The following is a 10,871-nucleotide window of genomic DNA, read 5'->3' as shown; positions in this document are numbered from 1 at the left end:
ATTGTAACATTTACCCACAAATACCACAAATTTACCCGGTAAAGATGTGTAAATATCGGGTAAATATCCGTAATGCAGTAAGTTTAGGCCGCAGCACAAGCCTTTGATAACCTCTTAGTCTTACCAGTTAAGAGTCCCAGTAAGAGTCCCAGTTAAAAGGCCCAGTTAAGGGCCCAGTTACAGGCACAGTTAAGGGCCCAGTTAAAGGCCCAGTTAACGGCCCAGGTAAGAGGCCCAGTTAAGAGTCCCAGTTAAGGTCCCAGTTAAGAGTCCCGGTTAAGGTCCCAGTTAAGAGTCCCAGTTAAGAGTCCCAGTTAAGGTCCCAGTTAAGAGTCCCAGTTAATATAAGGTCCCAGTTAAGGTCCCAGTTAAGGTCCCAGTGAAGGTCACAGTTAAGGTCCCAGTTAAGAGTCCCAGTTAAGGTCCCAGTTAAGAGTCCCAGTTAAGAGTCCCAGATAAGAGTCCCAGTTAAGGTCACAGTTAAGGTCCCAGTTAAGAGTCCCAGTTAAGGTCCCAGTTAAGAGTCCCAGTTAAAAGTCCCAGTTAAGGTCCCAGTTAAGGTCCCAGTCAAGAGTCTCAGTTAAGAGTCCCAGTTAAGGTCACAGTTAAGGTCCCAGTTAAGAGTCCCAGTTAAGGTCACAGTTAAGGTCCCAGTTAAGAGTCCCAGTGAAGGTCACAGTTAAGGTCCCAGTTAAGAGTCCCAGTTAAGGTCCCAGTTAAGAGTCCCGGTTAAGGTCCCAGTTAAGAGTCCCAGTTAAGAGTCCCAGTTAAGGTCACAGTTAAGGTCCCAGTTAAGAGTCCCAGTTAAGGTCCCAGTTAAGAGTCCCGGTTAAGGTCCCAGTTAAGAGTCCCAGTTAAGGTCCCAGTTAAGGTCCCAGTTAAGAGTCCCAGATAAGAGTCCCAATTAAGGTCACAGTTAAGGTCCCAGTTAAGAGTCCCAGTTAAGGTCCCAGTTAAGAGTCCCAGTTAAAAGTCCCAGTTAAGGTCCCAGTCAAGAGTCTCAGTTAAGAGTCCCAGTTAAGAGTCCCAGTTAAGAGTCCCAGTTAAGAGTCCCAGTTAAGAGTCCCAGTTAAGAGTCCCAGTTAAGAGTCCCAGTTAAGGTCCCAGTTAAGAGTCCCAGTTAAGAGTCCCAGTTAAGGTCCCAGTTAAGGTCCCAGTTAAGAGTCCCAGATAAGAGTCCCAGTTAAGGTCCCAGTTAAGGTCCCAGTTAAGGTCCCAGTTAAGAGTCCCAGTTAAGGTCCCAGTTAAGGTCCCAGTTAAGAGTCCCAGTTAAGGTCCCAGTTAAGGTCCCAGTTAAGGTCCCAGTTAAGGTCCCAGTTAAGGTCCCAGTTAAGGTCCCAGTTAAGAGTCCCAGTTAAGGTCCCAGTTAAGGTCCCAGTTAAGGTCCCAGTTAAGGTCCCAGTTAAGAGTCCCAGTTAAGGTCCCAGTTAAGAGTCCCAGATAAGAGTCCCAGTTAAGGTCCCAGTTAAGGTCCCAGTTAAGGTCCCAGTTAAGAGTCCCAGTTAAGGTCCCAGTTAAGGTCCCAGTTAAGAGTCCCAGTTAAGGTCCCAGTTAAGGTCCCAGTTAAGGTCCCAGTTAAGGTCCCAGTTAAGGTCCCAGTTAAGGTCCCAGTTAAGAGTCCCAGTTAAGGTCCCAGTTAAGGTCCCAGTTAAGGTCCCAGTTAAGAGTCCCAGTTAAGAGTCCCAGTTAAGGTCCCAGTTAAGGTCCCAGTTAAGAGTCTCAGTTAAGGTCCCAGTTAAGGTCCTAGTTAAGAGTCCCAGTTAAGGTCCCAGTTAAGGTCCCAGTTAAGAGTCCCAGTTAAGACAGGCGAGAGTCTCGGTTAAGAGTCTCGGTTAAGAGTCTCGGTTAAGAGTCTCGGTTAAGAGTCTCGGTTAAGAGTCTCGGTTAAGAGTCTCGGTTAAGAGTCTCGGTTAAGAGTCTCGGTTAAGAGTCTCGGTTAAGAGTCTCGGTTAAGAGTCTCGGTTAAGAGTCTCGGTTAAGAGTCTCGGTTAAGAGTCTCGGTTAAGAGTCTCGGTTAAGAGTCTCGGTTAAGAGTCTCGGTTAAGAGTCTCGGTTAAGAGTCTCGGTTAAGAGTCTCGGTTAAGAGTCTCGGTTAAGAGTCTCGGTTAAGAGTCTCGGTTTAATAAGAGTCTCGGTTAAGAGTCTCGGTTAAGAGTCTCGGTTAAGAGTCTCGGTTTAGAGTCTCGGTTAAGAGTCTCGGTTAAGAGTCTCGGTTAAGAGTCTCGGTTAAGTGTCTCGGTTAAGAGTCTCGGTTAAGAGTCTCGGTTAAGAGTCCCGGTTAAGAGTCCCAGTTAAAACAGGCAAGAGTCCCAGTTAAGAGTTTCAGTTAAGAGTTAATAGCAAGGAGGTTTATTTATGCCGAAATAAGTCTCCAAACTTACTGCAGTATATAACAAAGCTGGACTTTGTTATATATTATTATAGTATTTTATATCATACGCACGGAGGGGGGGGGCAGGCGCCTAGACCACAAGATGAGAGAGAACACTAAAACATTGAAAGCCTTTCTTGGGGGGCTTTTAGTAAAATCTTGGCAATTCTGGGGTGGCCTGACAGGTCAAACATCATTCTTCATGTCTTCAGGACCCCCGCGGGATAGTGGAATGGTAGCGAGATGGTCAACATCCTCTGATTGGTCAGTGTAGGCACGCATGCGTACAAGTGGGTGGCGAAAATTTCAAAAATGGAGGGGAAACCGTTCCTTCGTCCTTGTTCGTTTGGCATGGATGAGCCGTTGTATCGCGATCCTCGCGAAACATGGTACCGCCATAGTCTACTATGGTTGACAAGAGACCAAGAGGAGGCTGGATAGTATAAGTGAATGGGTTGTAAGCTCAAAACGCGCGGAAATTGATGATGTCAGTTTCGTCAACACTTCGCCCCCCTCCCCCCTTGCCGAGCAGGACTACTAGTATCTTTTTTCTGCATGCCTGCATACCATCTTCGGGTCGGAACCCAAGTGGTGAGTATAACCACTTCGTACAGATTAGAAAATGCTGTCTTTTTTAACAAAATTAGTTTGAGTTATTGACACGACATCGTCAGAAACACAAATGATTGAAAATTTCAAATTATGTCTCCAACTTACTAAGCTAACCTGATAAAAATAGATGTAAAATGTTATAATATTTTGCAACCTTCTCATGATTGGTATTAAACCAGACACGAATGCATGGTCACAATTGGCAAACAAGAAATACATTTCACTGTATTTAATAAATGAGGAAGCTGAAATTTTCACAAATATTCATTTGTTTCTCACAATCTCAAATGATTTGTTGTTGGTGACCTCGAAATTTCCATAAGATTGTTGTATTACAGGCCTGACGCCTTCTTTCCTGAATATGTTATTCAGGTGTATTCAGCTACAGATCATTTGTCAATATTATATTTCAGGTAGAAATCTAAGTCATATGTTTAAAGATATTTAAGGATCCCAGAGTTGTGGACAACTGTGTCATTCACTTATAATATTTGTGTCCCTTTTTACCAATATGTACCTCCAGTACGGCAGCAGTAGAGACCTTCAAAAATGCAGCCCGGGTTGTTAGGAGGTTGGCTGGGAACATTGCTAGTAACTGACAGAAATGCAGCTGCTGAGTACCCAAAGTGCTGCTACAGGCTTCTTAGGTAAGACTTAAGTCCTGCATACTCATGATCAGAAGACAGAGGCACATTCAGTGTATACATTTAGAATACAATACGGTATATTCCGTATTGCACAACCAAGGGTGATGCGGAATACACCGTGTTGTATTTTATGTCATACCCACCCGAGAAAACACACGTTTCAATGCGAAATGCGCCAGAAGTTAAGAAAAGTTGGTGTCCTCGAACAAAAAATTGTAATTAACAGTCACAATTCCAACACCCGAATCCAGCATTCCAATTTTCAACTGCGGCGCACTGAAAATTAGCACTAGATATTCTAAGGAGGCCTGTGTGATAATTCATTTGTATGGAACGCTTTTTGCGGCCCAGGTATGACAAAGTATTTCATTATTGAGGCAGGCCGTCATGCTGAATCTCCATTGTCTCTCCTTGGTTGTTACTAGCAGCTGTTGTGATAATCTGATGGTAGAGTTGTGTACCGGTACACTCACTACACTGTACCGATACAGTACTGGGTACAATCAATAAGGTACAGGTCCAAAATACCTGAACCCTGAAATTTGTTTAGGTACACGGCTCTATCTGATGGTATAAGGCATGACAGTGACTGTTGGAGTATCCCAGTTACCAGTGTGACATGATATTTCTTGATCATACTATATACATGTGTAGTTTCTTTTTTTAGATTTTTCAATCTTTGCAGGGCAGATGTCCATGAGAATTCATGTTCAATGATACTTTGGTGTTCTTATCCAGGAACTGGCTCATTACAAGGCAACCTCACACCAAGAAGTCTATCATGCAGACATGAGGGAGGCAGCCTTGTCTATACCTTGCCCAGAGTGCATAGCAGCAGTGGACTCAGATGTAAATGGGAATAAAGAGAGGACACAAGCAGCTCCACAGCATATAACACTTCAGTTAATGATGTGATGTACCATAGGTGTCACTGTCCACTGTTTTGCCAGCCCATAAAGGATTACTTTCCTGGAATTCAATGCCTGTATGGGGGTGGGGGACAGCAACAAGTTCATTTCTGTATCTGGCTGTCAGACTAAGGGCCACTAAGACCTTCATAGCTTTAGTACAATATGTAGCAAATTGTGTTTCAGTCTATTTGCACTCTACAGCAGTTAATATTGTTGTATTATTATAATGATGCTGATCATGCATTTTACAATATGAAAGAAATACATTGTACCTTAACTCTGATTTTACCAGCACTATCCCGCATATACAGGCCGACCCTGCACCAAAGTCTTGTATAAAAAGTGTTTGGAATGTTGAAATGTTAAATTGTAAATTGATGTACGTGTGACATACAGATATGCTGGAAAAATTTCCCAAACCTTTCTTTTATCAAATAATGATAAAGCATTGCTTGGATAAACATGTCACTGATCATGTTGGCAAAACAGTGCATGCCCCACTGAATGTTGGCTACATATTTTCCACGTCTAACATGTAATCGGGGGCCCGGGCCAGTTGTAATTATCGTAGTAATGTTACTGTTTCTTTGCATAGTTCTCAAGCTTTTCATCATACTAGCAAATATTGATGGCATGATGTTATCAGAATTTTGCACATTACTTATGATACAACATGTATTTACTGTATGTTTAAACATTCTCCTCTATGCAATTTCCAAATTGCTGTGTTTGTCAGTATTGTTAGATGTTAAGTGCCATTCATCACAAATGATGCTTGTAAGCATTGTAAGTATCTTGTGTAGTTTATGTGTTTGTTAATACAGGACAGTTGATCACATTCAGTGTCTGATCATTTTATAACCGGTAACACTAAATTTTATCTGCATACCCTTTAGAAAAGAAAATATTGCTGAGTTTTGTCTTTTACCCTGTCCTTGTGCTCCACAAACATGGGTAGATGTGGGTAATTCAGGGGAGTGTCAGATCATGTTTGGTTAATGTCCAGATAAATGTACAGGTGGGTAAATGCCGCTAAGTATGAGATATAACGCAAATGGTAAATCTCGGTAAATTCATATTTACACTCCACGAAAAGGCCGCGGGGTAAACGACAGATACTGTGACAAATACCACGAACGGTAAATCTCGGTAAATGCATATTTACACCGTCCGTATAGGCGGGTAAATGACAGTAACTGACTTATACCACGAATGGTAAATCTCGGTAAATGCATATTTACACCGTCCGTATAGGCGGGTAAATGACAATAACTGTGACTTATACCACGAATGGTAAATCTCGGTAAATGCAGCTTTACACGACCTGGGTAAATGTGGGTAAATTTAGGCAACCATTACCGGACTTACCATACCGGGTAAATGCCGGGTAAATCTGCACCTTTACCAGCGGGTAAATGTCCGGTAAATAGCAGGTAAATGTAACCTTTACCAGACTTTACATCACATTTACCGTTACGGTAAATACCACTTTTCGTGCAGTGGTAAAAGCCACTGGAAACAGTAGAGTGCTAGTTCAGTTTTAATAGCTGTTCTAAAATACAAGTGTTACTAATACATGTATATGTGTTGCAAGACACAGATATATGTGGTGCGATCGTTACATATATCTGTGTTTTCACGCACAGATATATCTGTGTCATGCATCACAGATATATGGGACGCTCGAATCCCATCTTGGTGTGTCTTGGATTATAGTTATAAGTGTTATTCACAGATCACATAACATATAGATTGTCAATGATTTTTCGCCGACACTCAGACGGCTTTTGTATGGGAAACATCTAGAATTCAGCACTTGAATCTCCAAACAAAGCACCCGCTGTGAACTTAGCTGTAAGAAGCGTCAGGTTTTTTTAACCATTGGCTGAAAATGTTACAGGTTAAGTCGAGTTCTGCGCTGTTTGTAACATTTCCAGCCACTGATAAAAAACTCCTCATTACCTTAACCATAAAGTTAACAGCTAAGTTCCATATAGCAGGTACTTTGTTCCAAGATCCAAGTGCTGTTCTACAAATTTTTTTCTATTGTAATTGTGTGTGGGCAAAAAATCATTGACAATCTATATATGTCATTCGAGCGCCACATATATATGTGTTACAAAACACAGATATATCTGTTCCACAAAACACAGTTATATATCAAACGATCACCACATATATCTGTGTTTTGTGGAACAGATATGTGTGGTGCAAACCCTACATATATGTCTGTCTTGCAACACAGATATATCTGTTCCACAAAACACAGATATATATCGAACGATCACCACATATATCTGTGTTGCAAGACACAGATATATGTGGTGCGATCGTTACATATATCTGTGTTCCAAAACACACATATATCTGTTCCATAAAACACAGATATATATCAAACGATCGCCACATATATATGTGTTGCAAGACACAGATATATGTGGTGCGATCGTTACATATATCTGTGTTTTCACGCACAGATATATCTGTGTCATGCATCACAGATATATGGGACGCTCGAATCCCATCTTGGTGTGTCTTGGATTATAGTTATAAGTGTTATTCACAGATCACATAACATATAGATTGTCAATGATTTTTCGCCGACACAGAGACGGCTTATTTGGGGGAAACATCTAGAATTCAGCACTTGAATCTCCAAACAAAGCACCCGCTGTGAACTTAGCTGTAAGAGTCAGGAAGCCTCAGGTTTTTTTAACCATTGGCTGAAATGTTACAGGTTAAGTCGAGTTCTGCGCAGTTTGTAACATTTTCAGCCACTGATAAAAAAACTCCTCGTTACCTTTACAATAAAGTTTACAGCTAAGTTCCATATAGCAGGTACTTTGTTCCAAGATCCAAGTGCTGTTCTACAAATTTTGTTCTACTGTAATTGTGTGTGGGCAAAAAATCATTGACAATCTATATATGTCAATCGAGCGCCACATATATATCTGTTACAAAACACAGATATATCTGTTCCACAAAACACAGATATATATCAAGCGATCGTCATATATGTCTGTGTTGCAAGAGATAGATATATGTGGTGCGATCGCCACATATATCTGTGTTCCAAAACACACATATATCTGTTCCACAAAACACAGATATATATCAAACCTTCGCCACATATATCTGTGTTGCAACTTGCAAGACACAGATATATGTGGTGCGATCGTTACATATATCTGTGTTTTCACGCACAGATATATCTGTGTCATGGATCACAGATATATGGGACGCTCGAATCCCATCTTACGTGTCTTGGATTGAGAAAGGGCGGTACAAGAACTTACCTGTGTGCCAAAGAACTTGTAAATACTGTATGTCAAATAAGGTGGAAGACGAAATACATTTTATGTCAAGTTGTTCATTCTACGACAACGAAAGAAATGAGCTGTTTAAAGAGGCCACCATATTTTATCCTAATTTCTCCACGTTTTCAGACGAAAAGAAAACTACTCTCCTCTTAACATCACAAAACCCACATATCACAGAAAAAGTGGGATCATTCGTCTTCCACAGTCTCGGAAAAAGAAGTCGAACTCAATAAGTTACAACTTAGTGGCAGTAGTTAAGACTAGAGTAGACATTTGTTAAACTGTTCATTATTGTCTGTCCGTCCACTCCGTGTTACATGTACATGTACTTGCAATTAGCCTACGGGCAGGAATTTGCAATAAAACTTTTCATTATAGTCATAAGTGCTATTCACAGATCACATAACATATAGATTTTCAATGATTTTTCGCCGATACACAGACGGCTTTTTGGGGGGAAACATCTAGAACAGCACTTGAATCTCCAAACAAAGCACCCGCTGTGAACTTAGCTGGAAGAGTCAAGAAGCCTCAGTTTTTTTTTAACCATTGGCTGATAATATTACAGGTTTAGTCGAGTTCTGCACTGTTTGTATCATTTTCAGCCACTGATAAAAAAACCTCCTTATTACCTTTCCACTAAAGTTTACACAGCTAAGTTCCATAGCAGGTACTTTGTTCCAAGATTCAAGTGCTGTTCTATAAGTTTTGTTCTATTGTAATTGTGTGTGGGCGAAAAAATCATTGACAAGCTATATATGTCATTCGAGCGCCACATATATCTGTTTTCCAAAACACAGATATATCTGTTCCACAAAACACAGATATATCTCAAGCGATCGTCATATGTATCTGTGTTGCAAGAGATAAATATATGTGGTGCGATCGCCACATATATCTGTGTTCCAACACACAGATATATCTGTTCCACAAAACACAGATATATATCAAACGATCGCCACATGTATCTGTGTTGCAAGACACAGATATATGTGATGCGATCGTTACATATATCTGTGTTTTCGCGCAAAGATATATCTGTGTCATGCATTACAGGTATATTGGACGCTCATACCACATATATCTGTGCTACAAAGTAAAGTTGGATGTATAAGAGAGTAATTTATTTTGATCTGTGCGGTGAAATTGCCAGTACATATCAATATTTTTTCCTTACAACAATCTTACGGCGTCCACAGAGACAGAAAAAGTCGTCTCACAAGGGTGCATTGTTACTTTGAACTTCAAGATAAAAGTGTATTACGTTGCTAATTTAGACTTATCTTATCTTGGCCAGGAAGGTTTTAGCCTAAAAGGGCAATTGTAGCATTTTCATTTCAATCGTTCAAAATGGGCCTTGATGTATTGGTGCTGATATCTTACCTTAGCTCATTTTTCAATGCTGCAAGTGTGAAAATCGCGTGTTGCAACGTCCACTGTTCCATGAACGTAGCAGAATCGTAACATTAACTCAGTATTGATGCATAAGGACATGATTTGCATATTTCACATCTATATGTGTCAGTCATCTCATAAGCTTCCGAAAGTCATGACGATTCATTAATATCAAATTTAGGAGCAAAATTGGGGTCAAAACCCACACACTTCTTTTCGAGGCTCAGAGCTGTCTACCTTTGAAAATGAAGACCATGGCTTATAATCGTAATACTTCTAAGAGATTAATCTACACATGACTAACCTAACCTGAGTGTACATGTGTGCATATTACGATGTATCAATAATGTGTGTGTGTGTGTGTGTGTGTGTGTGTGTGTGTGTTTGTGTGTGTGTGTAAGTAAAGCTGAACATGAACATGTATGTGTACTCCTTTGTATATATTTGTGAGTAATGCTGAACATATTTGTGTGTGTTCCCCTTGTATATATATATGAGTGAGTAAAGCTGAACATATATGTCTGTCCTCCTTTGTATATATCTGTGTGCGAGTAAACCTGAACATATATGTGTGTGTGTCCTCCCTTGTATATATATGTGTAAACCTGAATATATATAAGTGCGTTAAATCATCCTTATATATCGTAAATTTCTTTTCTTTATATATATGTAATTTTGCAACACTTGGCCCCCGATAGGCAGGTTATAGAAGGTGAAGTCGGCGATATGATGGAGGTGGCTACACTTGATAGTTACCGACATTATGGACGGTACGGAGGAGAACGCGTCTGATTCTGTAATAGAAAATAATTAGTTACATCTACAAAAAAATTAAATCTTATATCATTGTCTTGCAGGTATAGGCATTTCAAAGAAATTTTGGTTGCCTTTTTTATTATTCAAAATATACACTTTGGCTTCCGGTCCATTTCTTTACAAATGCATCAGATGTTTTAATTGGATAAAATTTGGTATTAATTAAAAATGTATACACGTAAAATGGATAAATGATGTAGATTAATGTGGAGTGGTACTTAAAGCAACTGTAAAACTAGAATTAGCAATGTCATGTCGTTCTTCTGGCTATTCTACTATATCTTGAGAAAGACTGAAGCGTGCATCTGATATTCGAATTCAAGTTGTATATTTCTTAACATTTTTAAATGTTGAACACAAAAGATTGTGTTTCAACCACGTCCGACTCCTACTTCCACATACTTAGGTCAATTTTTTTCTATAGATTATTCCAAAAGCGAGACAGAATTAGCCATACATGACTATATTGTAACCCATATACTGTTATCGATGATATTTTGTAGTTAGAATTGTTAACTTAATGCCATACATTGCACCATGTACGATTGTTGAGCAATAAAGTTCATTCAATCGAAACAATGAATTCAATGGGGGTAAGGCCTTTGAAATATTCACCCTTTTATCTACAAATAAAATTTGTGTTAAGCATCATGACCCCGACACATACTCGTCTGCAAAAATGCAAAGATGGCGTGCATAATCCCCGCACTTACCTAATGCCTGGATGGTGCTGCCGGTTATAATAAATGTGATCAGGTTGGGTAACGGCGGAATGTGTTGTTTGGTGAGGGTGGTGAGG

At 40.0% G+C, this 10,871-nt stretch overlaps 1 long non-coding RNA gene across 1 annotated transcript; it reads left to right on the top strand.

Moving 5' to 3' along the window:
* Positions 1–2,674: 2,674 nt before the first annotated feature.
* Positions 2,675–5,379, top strand: LOC136424349 (uncharacterized). The gene is made up of 3 exons (XR_010753864.1): positions 2,675–2,962; positions 3,507–3,630; positions 4,369–5,379. It is a non-coding gene; the product is annotated as an uncharacterized lncRNA (long non-coding RNA).
* Positions 5,380–10,871: the final 5,492 nt, after the last annotated feature.

The sequence above is a fragment of the Branchiostoma lanceolatum genome, chromosome 18 (assembly GCF_035083965.1).
Source record: "Branchiostoma lanceolatum isolate klBraLanc5 chromosome 18, klBraLanc5.hap2, whole genome shotgun sequence".
NCBI lineage: Eukaryota > Metazoa > Chordata > Leptocardii > Amphioxiformes > Branchiostomatidae > Branchiostoma > Branchiostoma lanceolatum.
The sequence above is the reverse complement of the archived record's forward strand: the minus strand, read 5'-3'. Positions and strand labels throughout refer to the sequence as shown.